The sequence below is a fragment of the Cavia porcellus genome, unplaced genomic scaffold (assembly GCF_034190915.1).
Source record: "Cavia porcellus strain 051 isolate PalLab524CR breed Dunkin Hartley unplaced genomic scaffold, mCavPor4.1 scaffold_15, whole genome shotgun sequence".
Taxonomy (NCBI): domain Eukaryota; kingdom Metazoa; phylum Chordata; class Mammalia; order Rodentia; family Caviidae; genus Cavia; species Cavia porcellus.
This window is the reverse complement of record NW_026947498.1, coordinates 5,810,695-5,831,275: the sequence shown is the minus strand read 5'-3', so window position 1 is coordinate 5,831,275 and position 20,581 is coordinate 5,810,695. Positions and strand designations below refer to the sequence as shown.

The 20,581-nt window shown below is 51.5% G+C and overlaps 1 protein-coding gene across 1 annotated transcript in view; it reads left to right on the top strand.

Moving 5' to 3' along the window:
- Kcnj6 (potassium inwardly rectifying channel subfamily J member 6) overlaps window positions 1-20,581 on the top strand; it is a 240,036-nt gene that overhangs the window by 153,231 nt on the left and 66,224 nt on the right. The gene's annotated exons all lie outside the window — the stretch shown is intronic.

The window sequence follows — 20,581 nt, the reverse complement described above, 5'->3', positions numbered from 1 at the left end:
GAAGATGATTAGGTCACAGGACTGTGTCCTTAGAAGGACTCACTGTCCTTCTTGAGCAACTCTCCTTCGTTCCTCCCAGACAGTCATTATGAAGTGAGCCTAGCTCCTGTCCTTGCTATAGCTTCCTGTCTGGGTCACGTGATCTCTTCTCTTGCTCACTTCTACCATGATGCTATCTGCTATGAGGTCCTCATCAGAGCTGGGTCAGTGCCAGTGGTATGTCCGTGAGTTTCAGAATCATGGGCTAAATAACCCCCTTTTCTTTATACAGTGTTCGGACTCAGGTATTTCACTATACTAACAAAGTGAACAAATATAGTTGCTTTTCAATAATCTGAAACTCAAATAGTTCTGGGCCCATGGGGAGAGTCAAAAGGATGGGGGAAAGCTTTAGGAAAAAGAAACAGAACTTCGTGATGAGGAGTAGGGAAGTGAAGATGCCTCTCGCTTCTGACTTGTGGTTTTGAGTTGGTGCCGGTGCCACCAATGGGGGTAGAGAGGAAGGGAAGCCCTGGAAGAGGTCTGATGCCAGGACCTCCAGACAGATGGCACACTCATTGTGGGGAGTTGAGGGTGGCGAGAGCAAGGCTGGGGGAACCAACAAGGATGGAGATGCATCCGAGGGCCAGCAACAAGCCAGAGCCACCACAAGCTTGAGCCTCAAGAGACTCGGGAGCAAAAAGACTGTAGGACAGGGACCAGTGGATGGGACTGTGGTCATAGAAAGAGCACCTCAGTCCATTTCAACTCACCCCAAACTTGACTGGAAGGCTTCATTCTCCTGCCTTTGGGTCTCCTGCCAGTGTCTTTGATGAGCCAAACCCAACAGGATGCCAGTGAGCACAAGACGTCAGGTACACCCATAAAGGGCCCCCAGAGGATCAAGAGGGTACAGGGAGGCTCTGCAGCACAAATGGCAAGGGAAAAACGAGTGCCATCCTGAAATGTCCGCTGGGCTCCCTCTGGGAATCCAGGAAGACGTGTCTGGCAAGTAAGTCAATTCTGCAGTGACGCAATTGGAGCAAAGATCTGAGCTGAAGAGCCGCAGATGGGAGTTATCCACATATAGGAGTTTCAAACACAGGTGACTGCTCCCCAAGAAAGAGTGAGAGATGAGGAGGTGGCCCAGGACCAACTCCAAGGGACCCAGCATTCAGTGGGGCGAGCAAAAGAGAAAGTCAAGGAAAGCCACTGGGAAGGAACATTGGTCAGAGACCTAGAGGCAACAACTGACATCCTACCAGGTTTTCAGTCTGCTATAGTTTGGATCTAGATTGGCCCCCAAAGGCTAGTGTGGTCAAGGCCTGGTCCCCCAGCTTGGTACTTGGTACTATGAAGAGGTGATAAATCCTTTCATTGGAGGTCTTAGGTCATTGCAGGCATGACTTCATTAGTTCTCTTTCACAGTGGGGCCACAGGCGAGCAGATCTCCTCTGTCACTCACTCCCACCATGTTCTGGGCCATCACTGCCCCAAACCAACAGGGCCAAGAGGTCATGGACAGACTCCTCCAGAACTGTAAGCCAAAATAAACGTTTCTTCTTTTTAAGTTGATGCACCTTGGGTTATAGTGTTACAGTGACAGGACACTGACGGCAATCAGGCTTCATGGCAGTGAGGTCTACCAGCAGACCAGGCCACAGTTCCAACTGAAAGGTACAGCCTCAAACCAAGTCCAGGATCTTTAGCCTCTCAGGATGGAAGAATGAGAGAAGAGCATCTGCTTAGTAAGAGTGCTGACCACAGCATTCACGCTTTATTGAGCCAACTGTTAGTGTCACCCCAACAAGCATCCTCCACAAACCATGGACTGAAAATTTAAAGTACAAGAATAAAACTTCTATTTACCCTAACAAAAACATACATGGCCTTCTCTCCATGTGCCTCTTCCATTCGCATGAATCCACTTTTCCAGGAGCAACTTCCCACCTCGTGGTGCCCAGCACCAGCCCAAGACACCAGCCAGCGCTGCTCCACTGCCAGGCGTCCACGGGACTCTTGGCGACAGCGGCGTGGGGAAAGCTGGCACATGCTCCCTTCGCACTTGGAAAAAAATGGAAAAGGGAGCCAGCTGGCTACCGCGGTCACAGCTTCCAAAGGAAGAAGGAAAATGTTTACTCGCACATGTCAGCGAGCCCCCGGCCCTCTTCAGTTTCCTGCGCTCAGTTCCAAAGCCTTGTTAGTGTTTTTTGGTTTCCGAGCCCCTGCTGAGTCTCTCTGTGCTGAAAGGCAGATCCTCCCAGTGATGGCTCTTTGCTTCTGAGGAGCTGGCGGTGGGAGGTGTACTCCTCCCGGTCTGTCCCAGGTCCAGTGGGCTGAGCCCCAGGAGCTCAGGACCGCCGCCCCCACAGAGGCTGAAATTCTGCAGCGTGCGCATCTGTAAGCGAAGGACGAACGGATGACTTCACACAATGATATGGTATGTGACTCTGGATCCGGACCTTATCATTCCAACAGGAAATCAGTGTAGAAACCATTAGTGGTGCGTTGTCCGTTATTACTTCTCCCGTTACACCTTGGCCCCATGTGCTTTATTGGTGCGTATTAGTTATACAGATCAATGGTTTTCATTTTGGCAAATCTGTACGTGCACGTAATGTACTTTAAAGGTTTCTCGTCACCCCAACCTGCGCCCCACTCTCCCTCCTCCTTAACTTCACTGGATTTTTTTTTTTTTTTATTTAAGAGGAAAAAGAGAAAAACACAAAACAAAACAAAGCGGTGTAAGGGTACACGTAATACAGAACTACAAAAAAAAAAAAAACATAACAGTAAGAAATCACCTGTTAGTAGATTACATATTATCATCTTGAAAATAGTTGCTCAAATCACAGTATCAAAGAATACAAGGTGGACATTCAAACAGGGAGACTGCAAACAGCTGTGTTCAATGATCCAAAAACATTGATATAGTCAGCTATTTAACACCCCTAAACACACTTGCTGTTATATCCGTTAGAGCTCTTTTTCTTTTTTTTTTTTTCTTTGCGGGGAGGGTTTTGATCAGTCACACCCCCCGCTCCCCACCGTTACAGCTCTCTATCCTCCTGCCTCTGCCCTTCCTCTGGTCTAACCAGAGCCTCCCTTCTACTTTCTAGTTATCTTTTTTAGATTCCACATAGCAGGGAGAACTCGCAGTGTGTGTCTTTCTGAGCCTGGCTTCTTTTGCTCAAAATGGTGGTCTCCAGCTCGATGCATTGTTCTGCAAATGACAGAGTTTCATTTTCATGACTGAATCGTACTCTGTTGGGCATCCATCTCTCTTCTTTGCGGGCCTTGGGGTTGAATCCAGGGCCTCCCACACACTGGGCAAGCACTGTAGTACTGGGCTACACCCGTGTCTTCAAAAGCCCTCACGCGGTTTACGCTGACTGCCCATCTCGGGCCAGGCTGGGCTCACTGCAGAGGGTGAGCAGCCTCCCAAGGCCAGCAGCTGCCCGGTAGGACACAGTGGGTCCCTTAGAGCCTGAGACACAGAGAAGCTTCCTCTCCCCTCTTCCAGCAGCTGCCCAGGTTGCCCACCAGCAAAAGTTATTCGTTCATTCCATAAAACCTTAGCCTTCAGCTCACCCAAGGAAGAACTCACGGGTTACAGAGGGTTCCCTTGTTTCGGTTTGCTTGTAATAAGAAGCTACGGGCGAGCTTCGGTGCCGGAAGCAGCGCTGGTCAGCACATCACCCCACACTGCTGTACCTTCAACAGCAGCACCCACGTCTCTGTGGTCCAGCGGAGAACATTCCTCGGGCTTCATCCCAGGTTTCTACACTGGGAGCGCCCACACCTCTGCATTTACAACACAAGCCGAGAGCGTGCCCAGCCGGATCAGCCAAGACCCTAGGGCAAACCTCAGGTGCGTGTGGAGTTGCCCAGGCTACTCAAGATAAGAGCGCAGACTGCCACACATCCTTTCAAAAGGGCAGGTGAAATCATTTCTGCATCTGTGCCTGTGCTGAGAATCCAATCAAGTGACTTTCAAGAGATCAAAGAAACTTTTCTTGGACTCCTGAGACTGAGAGCAATTCAGCAAGAGGCTAAGTGCAGCACACACCTAACAGTGTGACTGCAGGTGAGCCAAGGGGGACAGGAAAGCCCAGGCCCTTGTCATCTATGGGCTGTTAATCAGCCCCCCACGGAGGGGGGTGCTCAGCGCACCAAGTGGGTGACAGGTTACCCCCAGACCACCTGTCTCTGTGGAGAGGCAGCTACCTCTTTCTGGGTGAGCCGCCTAGCTGTTCCATGTGAAAACAGGACAGATGCGCCCTCGGGAGCCCCGCAGGCCTCTTTCCTGGAGCTCACCCTTCCTTCCAGGTCTCCCCAACGGCTGAGCAGGTGCAGGGCCTGGCTGACCTCACCCGGGGCCTCACGATGATGCCGGGGCTTCCTGCTCCTGTCTTCAGCACATCTCGGCTTCAGATCTCGGCCCACAGCCGCTGGAGGTCAGCTTAAAATGGAAACATCACAAAATCAGGAGCAGATAGGCCTTGGGGCCCGAGATAGGGAGTGCCAAGCTCCACTCAAGGTCACCAGGCACAAATGGGCTCCTTTCTGTGCAAACGCAGCCTGGAGCCAAGGTGCATGGCTTGGTGCACAGAGAACTGGGGACAGCAGGGAACCTTAGGGTGTGCTCAGACCCTGCCCGCAGCTCACCGTCAGGAGAGTCCAAATGAACAGATGGCTTTCCCTTGAAGGCAGAAGACGCAGGGAGGTGATTTGTGACCAGAGTCGCCTAAACGTGTGTGTCTGCAAGGATATGGCTATGACGAGAGATTCTTCCTGGTAGCGAGATGATCCTGGAGGAAACAGACAACTCTGGCCCAGCACTGCAGAGAACACACCCTCCCGGCTTCCCTTCCATTTTGCTTTGCTAATAACTTAATTTTGCAAGAGAAACTCTGCTGCCTAAGTTGGGAGGAAAAGAAAGGTTTCCAGGGCCTGATGAAAATTTACCAAGTATCTCAGATTAAAGTAGGCACTGCGTCCCAAATCTGTTTACCTCAGGCCTTCCTAACACCACAAGAGACTTCTTCCTCTAGCAAAGAGGAGGCAAAATGAGACGGCCTGCACCTGGCACACAGCTCTGACACACGGTGGGGACCACAGAAAAAGAACAGGCCGTGCTTTCTAAGGAACCTGACAGATCAGTGCAACACAGGAAAAGAACGCTGGGCGGTAAAAGGGAAAGCCAGCCTCACAAAGGGACACCGCAGCAGTCCCAAAGTAATTTGATAGGAAACTCATCTCAGAAGAAAGGCGCAATGTCACCCACGTGGCACTGGCCCCGGGCTAGACGGGTGACCACAAAATACTGCAGCCCACTGCAGCTCAGAAGCAGGCATCAGACTGCCCGGGTGGGAATGGTTTGCCCGGAATCTTCTGGCCTGGCTCACATGCAGTGGTTGGTGCTGTAGCTGCAAAGGGCAGTGGTACATTGCCCAGGCTGCCGGCGTGGACACACCTGCCTGGCCCGACCCTGTCTCCCCGTGGAGACAGTGGCCCTGTGTGGTGTCTCAGCAAGCTTCACATCTCCCAGCTGTCTGTGCATGCAGCCCTGGTCCTCAGGCCCACACAGATGGTGACCTCTGGTGACAGTGGATTGCCAGACTTCACCCTCCAAAGCAACCTTTGTTAGGTACAGTTCACAGGCACATGTATATTGTAATGGTATTTCTGCACTGCTGGTGTACAGCCTCCACCTCGATCAAGTGACTGAGCACTCTCATTTCCCAAAAAAGAAGCCTCACACCCATGAAGCATCGCTCCCTATTTCAAAACGACTTTTAAAAGAACGCCTGATTTCTTTCCAAAATGTGTCTTCTGACCCTAACCCAGCCCCCACCCATCTTCAGGCCAGCTTCCGGCCACAAAGGAACTTGGAATTTGAGGATCTGAGTCTGAATTGCGAACAAACGCCTCTGGCAAGGCCTTGTGCCTTATTAGTATTTGTACGTCCAGGGCCAGTCACAGGCTTGCCATAGAGTGGACGCTGGTGGAAGTTACGGGAAAAAACTGGAAGAGACGAGATGCACCAGAGTTGCTAGACACACATTTTCTAGCTCATGCTGTGCTTTGATACAGATTCCACCTGAACTTGGCCAGGGTCTAAGCTACTGAGGGAGTCAGGAAGAGAGACGCCTGCTTCCCACAGAGCCCTGACCCCAGGTGCTTGCAGGATGGCTCACACATCGACCGAAGGCCATGAAACATTCCTTCCCTGCTTCCTTGGGAAACCCAGACAGGAAAGATTCATGGGTCATTGTAACAGAGCAGGGTCATAGTCCATTGGTATTGCTGTAACAAAATGCCCAAGGCTGGAACTTTATAAAGAACAAAAATGCTATTTTCTCACAGTTCTGGAAGCTTCAAGTTCCAGATCAAGTAGCAGCAGGGTGAGTGTCTGGTGAGAGGCAAGTTGGCGACCTCCTGCTGCTTGCTGGGTGGGGGACATCATCCTGGGGGCCCAGGGTCAGAAGGGTGAGAAAGGGAAAGGCAGGAGAAGCAAACTCCTTCATGAAGCGCCATCACTGTGCCTTTATTCCATTCGGGAGCTGAAGCCCTTGTGACCTCAACATTTTCTAAAAGACCCACCTCTCAACAGCATGGCACAAGGTGGACTTTGGGAGGACACATTCAGAGCACAGGGTGTCGCCGTGGGGGACACTGGTGCTCCCCATGCCCCTCACACATTGCTTTCAGTGGAGGGTGGCAGACTGGCACTGAGCCTTCCAGGTGGGGTGCAGGCCGGCCCTGGTACCTCCATCTCTTCTTAAGGAGTCTTCCTTCCTCCAAGCTTAGGGGAGAAAGGCTGGAGGGGGATAAATCCCTATCGTGCTCCAGCCTGCAGTGCTGAGGTTTGGGAACTCCCAGCCATCCCGAGGGGCAGCGCCGGGTCCCCAGACAGGGTGGTGCCACTGCGCTTTGGGAGGCCATGGGTGACCCCAGCCTTGCTCTGTCTGCATTTGTGAGTTTGCCGGTCTGTTTTAGAGTCTTCACTTTCATCCTCCCTTGGAGTCTAGCAAGGGAGGAGCCGGCCTCCCATTTGTGTCGGACAATCCGCCTCTATTGGAACAACATTCACTCTCCTGTCTGAGTCGCGTCTCTCTTTACTAAGGAGAGGCAGGGGAGGGAGGAGATGTCGGTGAGGGCCCGGGATGGGAGAGGACACTGACAGTGCCGCACAGGCTGGCAGCTTTGGGCTGAGTCAGAAAGAAACGAGGGCACACTGGGCCCAGTGTGAGAGAATCACAAAGGGCGGAAAACCGGGGTGCTGGCCCCCCATGACGTCCCTGCCAACCGCTCTGGTGACACTCAAACCCCATGTACTTCAGAGGCAGGTCTCACAGAACCAGAATGTGCATAGATTACCCTAAGCTCCAAGAAGCTCGGGGAAAACTGGGACAAATAAATACAAGCATCCAGGCTAGCGTGTCACATACATGCTGACTGTGTCAGTTTAAATTTTTATTGTGGTGACAACTCGCTTTTAATCCCCTCTAAACTATTCCCCATGGCTTTGAAAATACTCATCCCATCATTCTAACCTCTTCCTGAGCAGTTCCGGACTTGCTCCTGCATGGGTATCAATAGAGTGCGTGATGCTGCTGAGCGCCACCCGGTGGAGAGGCTGTGTCCTCATCCACTTTATCACGGATCCACACCCTGTGACTTCTGGTTGTCCCCCAAAGTCAAAATGACCACAAAAGATAAACATTTTGAGTCAGTCCAGAACATGGAGGCAGCCATGACAGCGCAACTAAAGACCCTCAGGAAAGAGGACTCCAGAGCTGGCTCAGGAAGTGGCAAGCGTGACGGGATGAGTGGGTGTAGGAGGAGGACAACATCGCGTCCCTTCAACCAAAACCTGCTAAGGCCTGGTGAAAAGTTTGTTGGCTAGCAAAAACAAAAGACAATTACTCATGGGTACAGACTGGGAAATGCATCAAGATTTGGTTTGGTTTGGTTTGGTTTGAAACAGGGTCTGAAAGTTGCTAAATTTCCAGGCTAAACTCAAGTTCATGGCCCTCCTGCCTCAGCCTCCCAGAAAGCTGGGATTACAGGCATGTGCTGCCACAGAGGAGAAACCAGCTGAGAATTCTGCCCATGCACAGAGCTTTGGAGAGCACTACAATGTAGCGAGGTCAGATACCAAGTCACTGATAATCTGAGGAGCTGAGTCCTCAGCCGCCAAACCCAATCTGTGCTTTTCGCCTCCACAGACCCAGGCTGAGGAACCACCCATTTCTAAGAGCCTTCACACCACACCCTTGAGTGATTGCAGGACCAGGCTTTTCTTCCACAGACCCTGAAATACCAGCTGCAGACTTCACCAAAACAACAAGGATTGACGACAGCAAAACATATGCATTTTGCATTTCAAGCAAGTAAGACCAGGAACTGAGTCACACCTAAGTAGAAGTAATTCTGTTTTATCGAGGTGGGAATTACAGCACCATCGCTGAGATACAATTGAAGGAGACAGCCTTGATGCAAGAGGAAATCAGTGTTAGCCTGTTTGAAATGCAGATCCTTCAAGGAGTGCCAGGGGAAAGTTAAACAAGCCAGAGCATTGGAAGTAAAGGGGGGGGGGGGCAGGCAAGCAACAGTTTTGGGGCAGAATGAAACATACCTTGTTGGAACAGAGAAAGTTGCCTGAAGGTATGCAGGGCACCCCTTCTTTTTGCTGGTACCAGGTGCCCAGGTGTGGGGTCAATTTATCCAGAACCCTCAGTTACGTGGTCACTGCTCCAAGCAAATTGCCCAGGACCCTCTCTTGCCTTTGAGAATCCAGTTCCTCTGGTCCCGGGAGAGGGCTCCGAGGAAATGAAATTCAAGTTTCCACTGAAAAGGGTCTGGGGAACCAGGCGGGAGCACTGGCTTGGAACTGGAACTCAGGAGTCTCTCCCCGTATCTGCCCCACCTCCACCCTGGCACATCCAGTTCAAATCCCGCGCTCCACGCTTCCCACTCCTGCTCCTCTGGGGTAGGAAGTCCACGCCGCTCACACACACAGGAGACCAGGTTCCCCTTCGTGTTCCTCGGTATTCATCACGACGTGCGTGCACACACACACACTCACACACGCTCCCTCTCTTCTGTCCTTGATGGTGACGCAAAAGGACACGAGCTTCAGAATCAGGCTGCCTGCCCGAATCCTCGTCCTTTCCCTGCCGTGTTAGGTGGGTCAGCTCTCATGAGGTCTGAGTCCCATGCCCCTCCCCACCTCAGCTGTAGACAGTCAGCTCTCCCCTGCAGGCTGTGGTGCCCCTCCAGTCCTGAGCATAGAGCAAGTGTCCCGTAGAAGTCGGCCTCCCGCCCTTTACACCCCCAGGTAGTCTCTCCCCGTGTCCTTTGTGAGGCTTCTGCCCACCCTCCAGCTTTGCTAACCTCAGTCCCCAGGGCTCTGGGATATGCTTGCTCTCTGATCACAGCATACACGGAAACCACACATGGATCTGGGACAGCTCGCAGATTCTACGTCACCAGGCAGCCTGTGCTTCCAGACGGGCAGACCCATCTGCGTCCTGGGCTGTTTCTGGATTTCACAGTTTCTAGGACAATACTGAACTTATAAAAAGAGTGTTATTATACTTACAAATGGTGCCCCACCTGTGACCCAGGCAGCGCTGCACCTTCGGCTGCGTGTCACACACCCAGCTGGTACCAGGGACCACACTCACGTGACTGGGGGCTCCCTGGAGGTCGGCCTTCAGAGAAGAGAGACGGAGATTCCAAGGCAAACATGGCCTGAATAAAGGCCCCCAGACTGGAGCTGGAGGCGCAGGACCCCGACCAGGCTGCCAGCTCCTCTGTCCACCCGTCGCCAGGCTGGGCCTCTCCACTGCTGTACATCACTTAACCCTCCCAGCAGCCCACACGTGGGCATCTCACCCCTGTGGAAGAAAGGGCCCAAGGTTCCAGGCCCCGTGACCCATGAGCCACAGAACCGGGGCCCCCAGGTCTGGGCTCTGCACTCAGAGCAGCAGGAACAGCCAAGAACCCTTGCTCTTGGGAGGAAACCACTTAGCCCAAGATCAGTAAGAGAGAAAAGAGGCTGCCACAGTCAGCCATCAGAGAGGCACAAGCCACGGGCTGCAACCCCAGGGTCCTGGGGCGATCTCCGCTCTGCGTCCAGGAAGTCAGCGTTGGGCCCTTCTCAGAAAGCATGGCACATGTCTGTAATCCTGCACTTTAGGAGACTGAGGCAGGAGTGCCAAGTTTGAATCCATCCTGGGCAGCTTCCAACTTAGCAAGACCCTGTTTCAAAATAAAAGTAAGAAAAGGGCTGGGAGGCAGCTCAGCGTGAAAGTCCCAGATTCAATCCCCAATACTGAGTGGGAAAAAGGAGACAGTGGAGGAGATGAGCCATATCCACAGCAATGGAGCTGCTGCCCCCCCCCATACTGAGTCTGGAGAAATTACACAATTATAGTGTGTGCCTGACCCCTGAGCAGACTTGGACCTGAAAACGAGCACATTTCGTGGTAGACAAGCACACATTAGAGTTCAGCCTTCCAAGGATCACTATCCAGACCTCTTGTGTAGCAGGCAACCTGAACAACTGGTCATGGTGGGCCTGCCAGGTTCTTAATGCTTCTAAATGTCTACGGTTCTGGTTCTTGAAATCCCTTTAAAAGAGAAAGCAGAGTGTTTGTCAGCCAAAAATGACTGGCTGTTTACCTCCTTTACGGATGAAATTGCACTTTTTACCAAGCACTGGGTCATGGGCCTGGAGGAAAGTACTGATCCAGTGCCCGGGTCAGGAGTGGGCTTCTCTCTAGTGCCCTGCAACTGCTGCGCTGCTCGGTCCTCCAACAAGTACCATGCCTGGGCCTCAGGAGCCCCCTGCCTGCTTGGCTGGCTTTTTATAACCTTGCCTGAGGCAAGACAGGAAGGTTCTTCACCAGCAGATCTCTCTTTAAATACAATGTGTGAGCTCTTCTGTGTTAGAGCCATTGTCTGTTTCTTGTGGGGAAACACATGTAAGTAAAACCTAACATATGAACCGCTTTTCAGGGCCACGGGAAGTGGGATCACGTGGCTGTGCAGTGATCACACATCTCCGGGGCGCTTCCCTTCCCCCCAAAGAAATTCTACCCCCTTTAAAGACAGTGACTCCCCAGGCTCTTACCCTAGCCCCTGGCAAGCAGCAGTCTATTGTCTCCTGGGAATTTGACTACTCCCCAGACCCCATGAAAGTGGGTTGTGTGACAGTTGGGACTTTGCAACTGGTTGATTTCACTCAGCACAGCTCCCAGAGGCTCACTCCTTTGGTAGCATAGGTCAGCACTGTTTCCTTTTTGAAGGCTGAGTAGTACTCCACCGTGCATCTGAGCTGCATTTCATTTCTGTGCATCTACAGGTGCCCACGTGGGTTGCTCTCACCTTTTGCCCACAGGAATAATGCTACGGGAACATGGGTGAGCAAGCAGCATTCTTGCATGCTTCCCTTGACCTCTGAAGTGGGAAGCGCTGCCTGGCCTGCAGTAGCACTGAGCTCAGTAATTCTCACTGCTGATGCAGGACCAATGCAATGAATCTCAAAAATGAACCAGTCGGAAAGCCCCTTCACAACACAAAGCCCGAAAGAAATGTCCCGGCGTCCCTTCCCCTCCCTGCCACGCGCTCCTGCCTCTCCCCTTCACTGCCAGGATCCGTCCTTCCCATGTTGTCAGCCCCATTTCCTCCAGACTTCAATCCTACCCCACCTCACTCCACGACCGTCCCTTCCTCGTATCATCAGGTCTGCCCTCTGGCTCCCTCTGGGCAGGGAACTAGGCTTGAAACTCTCCAAGTTCACATGCACAGCACAGGCACACACACGTGCACACGCACACACAAACACAACACACATGTGCACACGCCGCACAGGTGAGTCCCTGCTCCAACCAGCTCCACTCCAGCTCGATCTGCCTCTAAATCTGTCATTCACGTGTGCTGTCCCTCGATCTGCCACAGGCTAATCATACATCAGCCTGCAGCCACCCACCCTGAGACTGTAGACACCACCGCCCTCAGGTCAGCCATGAGTCGGTTTCACAAGCAGCCATGGCAATTCCTGATGAGTCGGGAGGGAACAGAATTGCACTCCCTCACAGTTGCAGGCATCAGAGCCAACATCAGGCATCAGCAGCAGGACCACACTCCTCCTGGGAGCTCCTTCCCTGCCCCTCCAGCTCTGGGCGGTGGTCTCCCCAGGACAGTCCTGCCTCTGTCCTCACACGGTCTTCTCTGTGTCTTAGGAGGGCGTCTACTCTGACTTGGGGTCCAACCCCACCTGGTATAGTCTCAGCTTGGCACTAACCCCAATTACATCTGCACAGACCCTGCTCCCAAGTGAGCTCACCATGGCAGCTGCGGGTGGCCAGGGATGCCAGAGGACATCCCTCACCCCAGTGCAGGGCGGCTCCCATCCCCAGGTGCCCCCTTCTATAGCTCTCTGCATTGGGCAGGGTTTTTCAAAACAGAAATAACTTTTTGTTTCCTACTGTTTTTTTAGATAAGAGTATATTAAGGGGAAATTTAAATATAGAAAAATTGAAAAAGAAAGCAAAAACACCCACACAAACTTACAGCCCAGAGATGGATCAAAATTCATATTTCGGAGAATATTCTTACACACTGACAAGCATATCCACAGTACTGTAAGAAATTGATACATGTGAAGTAGACCATGTGTTTCTAATTCTACTTTTCCCCTTAACCCTATGGTGTGATGATTCCCCAAGTCACTAAACACACACACTCAGGCACACATATGCTCCGACGTAAAGCCTGACTGTGTGTAACAGGTCTCATTCCCGGTCTGGGCACCATCAGTGACTAAACAGGCAGAGATACAGCTGGGAATTCACCATCTGACAGGGACAAAGAGATAAAAGACAACCACCGTAAATAATTCCTCCACTTTGGAGACCCAAAGGGAAGCCAACAGCAGTGTGAAGAAAGGTGGTCACACAGGCAGGGGAAGTGATGCTGTATCAGCCTCCTGGGGCAGGTGGTCTTTGCAGAGAGTGGAAGAGGTCAGATGACTAAAAAATGGCTTTTAACGACCACAGCGTACCCCTCGGACGGCGTCCACAGCGCTGTATTCATCCGGGCTCTGCGTGAGGACACTGCAGTGCATGCTGTAGGAGCCTGCAGCGGTCCCCTACCTCCAATAGGTCATCTGCAATTGTGAAATTTTCCGCAGAAGAATTGGCGAGACCCTGAATTACCAACCCAGGCATCCACTCTCTGCTAAGTGATGAACCCGCTGTTTCCCTCGCTTCTTAGAAGAATGTTATTTAATGCACGGTTAAGCCTGCGCCTTCACACCCACCCCCGCCGGCTGCAGTTGATCTCGGTCTTTAATGTTGTTGATCTTGGGGTGAAACACCGTCTTGTCTGCATCGCTTTTACTTGTCTCCTCTTCCTTTTCTGCTCTGTGCATTTCTTCCTGCAGAAACTGCTTACTCATTTTCTCTGTCATTTTCCATCAGGCTTCTTAGTACTTTTGTGAATGGAGAACATATATGTCACATTTTGCAAATGTGTTTTTCCTGGTTTGACTTCTTACTTTCTTTTTCCATGTATTTAAATTTTATAGATTGTCAAAAAAATATCAGTCTTTTTAAATAGTTTCTGGATTCTTGTCGTGTCTTTAAAAAAAGGCTTTCTCAACCCAGGATTACTTTTAAAAATACATCTTCTACTTCTGTGATTTTATTTTTTGCTCTCAAACTTCTGCTTGGAATTTACTGTGACATAAGGGATAAAGAAGGGACGCGTCACATCATTTTTCTTCCAAGTGGGCCACCAGCTGTCCCAGGCACATGGGGATGACGACCCTGCTGGTGCCCCCTGGGACACCTGGGGCTCGCGGACTCCCAGCCCCGCCCATGCAGCTCCTAAGCCCCGCCCACACTACAACTGAGCCCCACCCATGCCGCGTGCCTGACTCCAAGCCCCGCCCACAGAATACCTAGACCCGCCCCTCAGCTCCGCCCACTCGGCTCCGAGCCCCACCCACATTGGTTCTCCTGGCTTCCTGCCTGGGTCTCTGCGTCACCTTCCCCTATCCAGACACCTTTCTCCACCCCTCCTCTGGCCTTGCCTTGACTTCTGGCATCTCAATGTGAATGTTTTCCAGGCCCTAGATGCTCTCTTCTCTATTTTATTCTCTCCTCGCTGTGCGCACACACACACACACACACACACACACACACACACATACAGGGGGACTCACATCCATTCCCCTATTACTGTTGTGACCTGGTAACTTCCCCGCCCCGGGTCCCAGCCAGCCAGCCCTTAGCCCCAGCTCCACGCACCTAATGCCCACAGGAGCGCGCACTCGGAATCTGCAGACTGGAAACCGGCTGGCCCACACCAGCATGGTCTCCACAGCGAGCCAGTTCCTGACTTTTCCCAACGCACGGCCTCCTCTTCCTCTTCCTCTTCCTCTTCCTACCCCAAGCTGCCCCCGAGCCCAGCCCAGCCCAGCTGCCTGCAGACCCTTTCCAGATCAGGGCAGTTTTGCCTCTGGAAAGGCTTCCGAAAAGGTTTTTAAGCCAGCTGGGGGAAGGCTATGCAGCCAGACCCACATCGCCTGAAATGCCTAAAATGTTTACAGTCCTGCCCCTTCACAGCGAGGCTGCCAGCCTTGGCTGTGAGTCTGTGCTCTAGCTTCCCCAAACAGGTAAAATACTCAAGGATGTCACTGCTCAGCCTGGCTCAGGGGCCCTGGGGACCCAGCCCAGCCTTTGTCCTCTTCTCCAGAACCATCTGTCCCCGTTCCCTCCACGAGCTGTGTCTTCCAGCAGCACAGAGTCGCTGCTGTCACAACCAAAGCTGTATCACGCCTTCAAGGCGTCCCCCTGTGCTGTCCTCACCTGTCGCCCATCTCCACTCCCCCAGGCTTTGTCCAACATGAACTTCGAACATACTCATTCTACCCTTGAGCAAACCCATCCTGCCCTCCACCCCAGACAGACCTAGATGTAATCTTGCTGATAAACGGCCCAGGGTGCTTTCCTTGCCTCAGTTGGTTGTTTGGTGTTGGGGGGGGGAGGGTTGTTTTGGTTTGTTTGAGTATGGTCTCCCTGCACAATTTAGGCTGATCTTGAACTATGTATAACAGCTGAGGCTGGCTTTGAACTAACAGTAATCCTCCTGCTTCAGCCTCCTGAGTGCTAGAATTACCACCCAGGAATCTGGGCTCTGTTTTCACTTTGTGTTTTAACTCAGTGTGTACTTCTGACCACAAGAAATGGCTTCCCAAGGAGACCTTCCTGGAACTTAGCAATCAATTGCAATAGCAAGAAGTCCCTCGATTTACATGTCCCCCTCTGATGAGAGGTAGAACAAAGAGGGAAAGGGAGAAGAAGAAACAGTAACAGAAAAGCAAACCATGAATGGCCCAGGGACTCAGCAGCATAAGGACTGTCTGAGTAGGTCGGTTGTGGTGGAACGTACATAAAGTACACCAGGTTAACTATTTTAAGTGTGCAATGCAAGGCATTGCGTATACTCACAATATTGTGGAATCTTCCAGAACTTTTTATGATCCTAAACTAGCAACCGTCCATTTCGCTTTGCTCCCAGCTGCTGGTGGACTATTCCACTTCCAATTCTCAGCGCATTCCCTTCCAGGTTCCTCGTAAGGAGAACCATATTCTTGCTCCTTCTGATCTTAGCATATGAAGTCTTCAAGGCTCATCCATGTCAGCACATGTGTCATAATTTCTTCCTTGTCAAGGCTGAGTAATATTCCAATGTTAGGTATAAACTACATTTTATTAATCTGTTTGCTGATGAGAAGTATAATTACCCTTTCACAAGTGTGAATAATATTTTATGAATATCTACTTGAGGCTCTGTTTTTACTTCTTTGGGGTATACACTTGGAAGTGGTGATTCTAAGCTTCTTGTGTGTGTGTGTGTGTGCTAGGGATTGAACTCGTGACCACATGTTTGCCAAGCAGGCACTTACACCACTGAGCTAAACCCCCGGCCCCTATTCTAAGCTTCTTGATATTCCGTCTTCTGTCATGGCTTACCATGTTTAACAGCCATTCCTTTGGGAATGAATTGGTTTCTCACAAGCTTTTTGACTTGCTTTTACTAGTGATATAGAATACCCTTTCCTGGATGGGCTCATTGGTCATTTGCATGCCTTCTTTGGAGAAATATCTACTTAGACTTCTGCCCATTTCTGCCTAGGTTATGTTTTGTTAATTCACAGGAGTTCTTTATATATGTTACCTATTAATCCCCATCAGATGTATGATTGGAAAATCCTGTGTCCTGTTCTGTGGGTTTCTTCCCACGGGTGGGTGGCTCATCTTTGATGAGGAAGAAGCCATGCTTTGTTGTCCCAAGGGTGCCCAGGGGCTCTGTCAGGACCAAGGAAACTGAACTCAGCGCCACAGGGAGGGCGCGTCTGTCCCCTTCCCGTAGTTCCCTGTGCAGCCCCTTGCGCCCCGGGCTGCCTGACTCCCTCTGTATCCAGGTCCAGCCAGCCTGTCACAGGGCCAGCACCTCACAGTGTCCTGTGGGCGCTGCCCTCAGCGGCCACACACGGGTGCTGTTTCCACCTCTCCTTGGTCACACTCTAGACAAGGACCCTGCAGGTTTATTAACGACTTTCCTGGACTCAGGGCAAGCAAGCATCTGTTTTTAACCTGCCAGGCCTACGGATGAGACGCCTTCAGGTCATCATGTACTTTACTTAGCTTTTGGTGTGACTTTAAATCAGACATCAGAAGGTGTGTCGCCTGAAAATCTCTCTCTGGTTTTGTTTTGCTTTTCCTCCCCCTCCTCTCCTCCTCCTTCTGATTAGAGACCAATCATCAATGACTCAGAAAACTTGGGAAACTGAGGATGTGTGGCAGAGCAGCTGAAGCCCGCCCCTCCACTTAGCCCGCCCCTCCACTTAGCCCTCCCCGCTCCCATCCGGTCCCCTTCCTGCCTCCAAGCACCTACATTCCCTTACCTTTACAGTCTGTCACACTTCTCTCAGTTCTTCCACTTGATGCGAAAACATCTATAAGTATTACCTGAGCCTCTCTGGGCTTCCAGATGTTTCTCCCGAGGAATCCAAGGAATCCATACACAAACAGGTTGGGTGTCGGGCTTTTTGGGGAGGAGAACTCGACATGCCCAGGGGTTCTGAGATGCTGTCCCTGCAACAAGCCCTCACCTCAAAGGTGACCGTGTCACAGTTCCACTGATCTGGGGAACCAGGCCCGTTGCGGCCCGGGGCTGTGGCACTGTTGGTTCCTTCGGGTCAGATTTCCACACTAGGCTGTCTAAATACATCAGCCTCCTAACAGAGAGATGGAATCAAAAAAGAGAAAAGCCCAAGAGAGGGACGGGAAGAAATTTAAAATCTTGGCCTTCTTCGTAGGCCTCCACTGACTCCGAGCCAAAATCTAGAGCAGCAACTCACAAGTCCAATCAGTCACCCCAACTCGGGGCCCCGTTCCTCTCGGCCCTCTGCACACCCACCCAGCAATTCCCGTTAGCAGAGCGCGTCCCCTCTTCTCCTTTCTCTGTCATCAGACTCCCTGCAGGATGCTGAAGACACCTGTAACCAGCTGACAGTGGCCATGTGGCCAGTGCACGTGGCAGCTGAGGGTCAGGCAAGTGGTAAGAAATAGTCCCCAGTTGGCCAGGCAAGGTGGTGCTGAAGTCCCAGTGCTCAGGAGGCTGAGGCAGGAGAATCACTGTGAGTTCAAAGCCAGCCTGGGTTATCAGTGAGTTCAAGACCAGTCTGAACTACCCAGCTAGACATTGTCTCAAAAAGGCAAAATAAAAGGAACTGTCCTCAGCTGTGGCCCACGTAGGGCTGTTTGGGGAAATGTCTGCCTTCCCTTTCCAGTCGCAGTCGGCCAAGGCACTGCTCCAGTCCACACCTGGGCTCCAAGAAAACAAGAACTATGGACAAGAAAGCACCCCCTTGCCTACCCCGCCCCCACACATTTCTGCGTGTGGACAGGTGGGCAGTGGAGGCTGCTCCTGCCTGGGACCTGCCGTGGCCCTTTCTCCTGGCCCCTGCTCCTGCTGATACCCGGCCCAGCCAGGAGGCACTGCACCCATTCCGCCATGGCCGCACCCCAGCCCTCGCACCCAGCCGCCTCTGCGCATCTCCAGCGCCAGCCTCCTCCGCTCCGCCATTCCCTCCTCTCCTGTGCTTTCTCCCCAGTCTCTGCCTGGCCCTCCTCAGCCAGCCCTGGCTGCTAGACAGAGCAGGTCTCCAGCTCTGACTGAGGATCCAGGTTCTTCACCTCTGGATCCCAGCATCCTCCACAGCAAGCAACAGAGAAGACAGAGGAGGCACAGTCAGAGCAGAGCAGAAAGGCCTGTCCCTCTCCAGGGGGGCCAGGAGTCAGGCAGAGCGCAGAGGATAGGACACGGTCAACACACATGTGCACACACATGCATGCACAGAATAGTGCTGGGCCACCTGCAGACAGTGCCCCCAGGCTGCCCAGTGAGTGACCACCCCTCATCTCCTCCAGTCCAGCCAGACGCCTACAGCTCCAAGTTTGCAGCTGAACCAGAGGAGAGAAAAGCACCTCAACACCGTGGGTAGAGGGGAAACAGAGGCAAGATCTCTTCCCTAACATCTTTAAAACAGGAAATAGCAGTGAAGCTGTTAAGCAGCAGTTAATCTAATAAACATTCTGAAGGAATCAGAGAAGACAGAGCTCAGGGTGGCTTTGTTCCTGTAGGCCAGGAACGCTTCCGGCCTGTAGGGCCCCTCGGGCTCTGCAGAGGAGGCCTCCCCAGTCTCACAGAGCTGGGCCCCAGTAGTCCCTGCACAAGGACAATTGTTTAGAAACCATTTAGGGGGCTGGGGATTTAGCTCAGCGATGTAAGCACCTGCCTTGCAAGTGTGTGGTCGTAAGTTTGATCCCCAGTACCGATAAAAAAAAAAAAGAAAGAAACCATTTAGCACAGAATTAGGAGTGAGAGTGTGGATGTGGCGATGCAGGATCAAAAAAATCTCTCCACATAGAGGTGCTGGTGGTGGGCAGGAATAGTGACATAGGGGGAGGAAACTCCCTATCTGCTGGATGTCCGGTACGAGTTCATGTTCTCTAAAATTGAAGGATGAATTTTAAGAACAATGGAGGTTAAGAGCAGAATATATTTATTGAGAGAAAGAAAGTTTCCATCTGAGAGACAGACAGAAGGGGTCCAAAGAAGGTTACCAAAGATTCTGGGGGTTTGTTTTGTTTTGTTTTGTGTGTGTGTGGTACTGGGGATCGAACTCATGACCTCACACTTGCCAGGCCCTAAGGATTCTGTCTTTTCTAGGAACTTTTATAGAGCAAAACCACAAGCTGAGATGGGTCCAAGATGGGGAAAACAGAAACTCACAAGGCAGGTCTGAGGTGGGACAGAACTATGGTCAATCAATAAGATTAATGATTCAGGGACAGATTAATGACCAAATCAGGGACACAGTGGACACCAAGTCACATAGCAAGTGGGCATACTTAAAGACCATGCCTGTAGGGGTTGGGATGGTGACTCCTGGCTTCCTCAAGGTGATTCGTACCTGTCTGGAATATCAGTCCCTGAGGTTTATCCTTAGGGTGTGGTTGCATTTGTTTTGCCTTTTGTCTTGAGATCTGGCCCCACAGCAGAGGTGTCTGTCTCCTCCGAGGTTGCCAGGTATCTGGTCTTCTGCACTGGCTCCTTTGAGGGCACAGCCCTGTCTGCTCTGCCTGGAACATTTCTAACTCAGCTGCCTGTAACCACGGGACCCTCCATCTGCACACCCCACCTGCCTCTAGCCCTCCCCGCTCTCTCCCACTCCTGCCTGGACATGGCTTCTAAGGATGTGTCCATTTATATATGTTGAAGGCGATGATCTAAAAGTCAAGGCAATCGAACCACACCACAGACCCTGCAGCCCAGATGCCTTCTGACTCTTGGGTGCAAACAAACAAACAAACAAAAACCAGGCCTATGCCAATGATCTGCAAGGTGACTAACCGCCCTAGTCCCATTCCTGGCCATTTGTCTGCACTGTGCCTTCTCTCCAGACCTCCCTACCCCTTTATCCAAGAAAAAACACAGTCACTGCAGAGGTAACGCAGAGCCCAGGCAGAGAAGCTGGAGTGAGAGCGTGGGGGAAGGAGCTGCTTATGAAACTTTTAGAAGCCCTAAAATTACTGGCTAAACAAGTCATTTCATACACTGGCTTATGCACATTTAGTAGCACAGTCCCAAAATTCCCTTTGTTCTCGATGCTAAGAGAGATTTCCTAATGCCCTGCTAACGATTATGGGGAAGCATTTATCTCAGTGACCATCAGAAAGAAAATGCACCAAATTGCAGGCGCTAAATGCTGAGGCAGAAACCAAACCAAGGGTGTGAACATACAAAGCAAGAAGCACATTTCTCCATTTCTTTACCCGTTTTTTTAACTTGGCATTGAATCAACCGTTAAGTACAGTGCATGCATGCGTATTTCCCAGCAAAAACTAGAAAATGTCCAAGCCCTAACCAATGATGGAAAAAGCTGGCTCAAAGTGCTTACCCTAAAAATGAAAATAAAGGGACAATTTCTTTCCAAAGGTATTTATTGCAT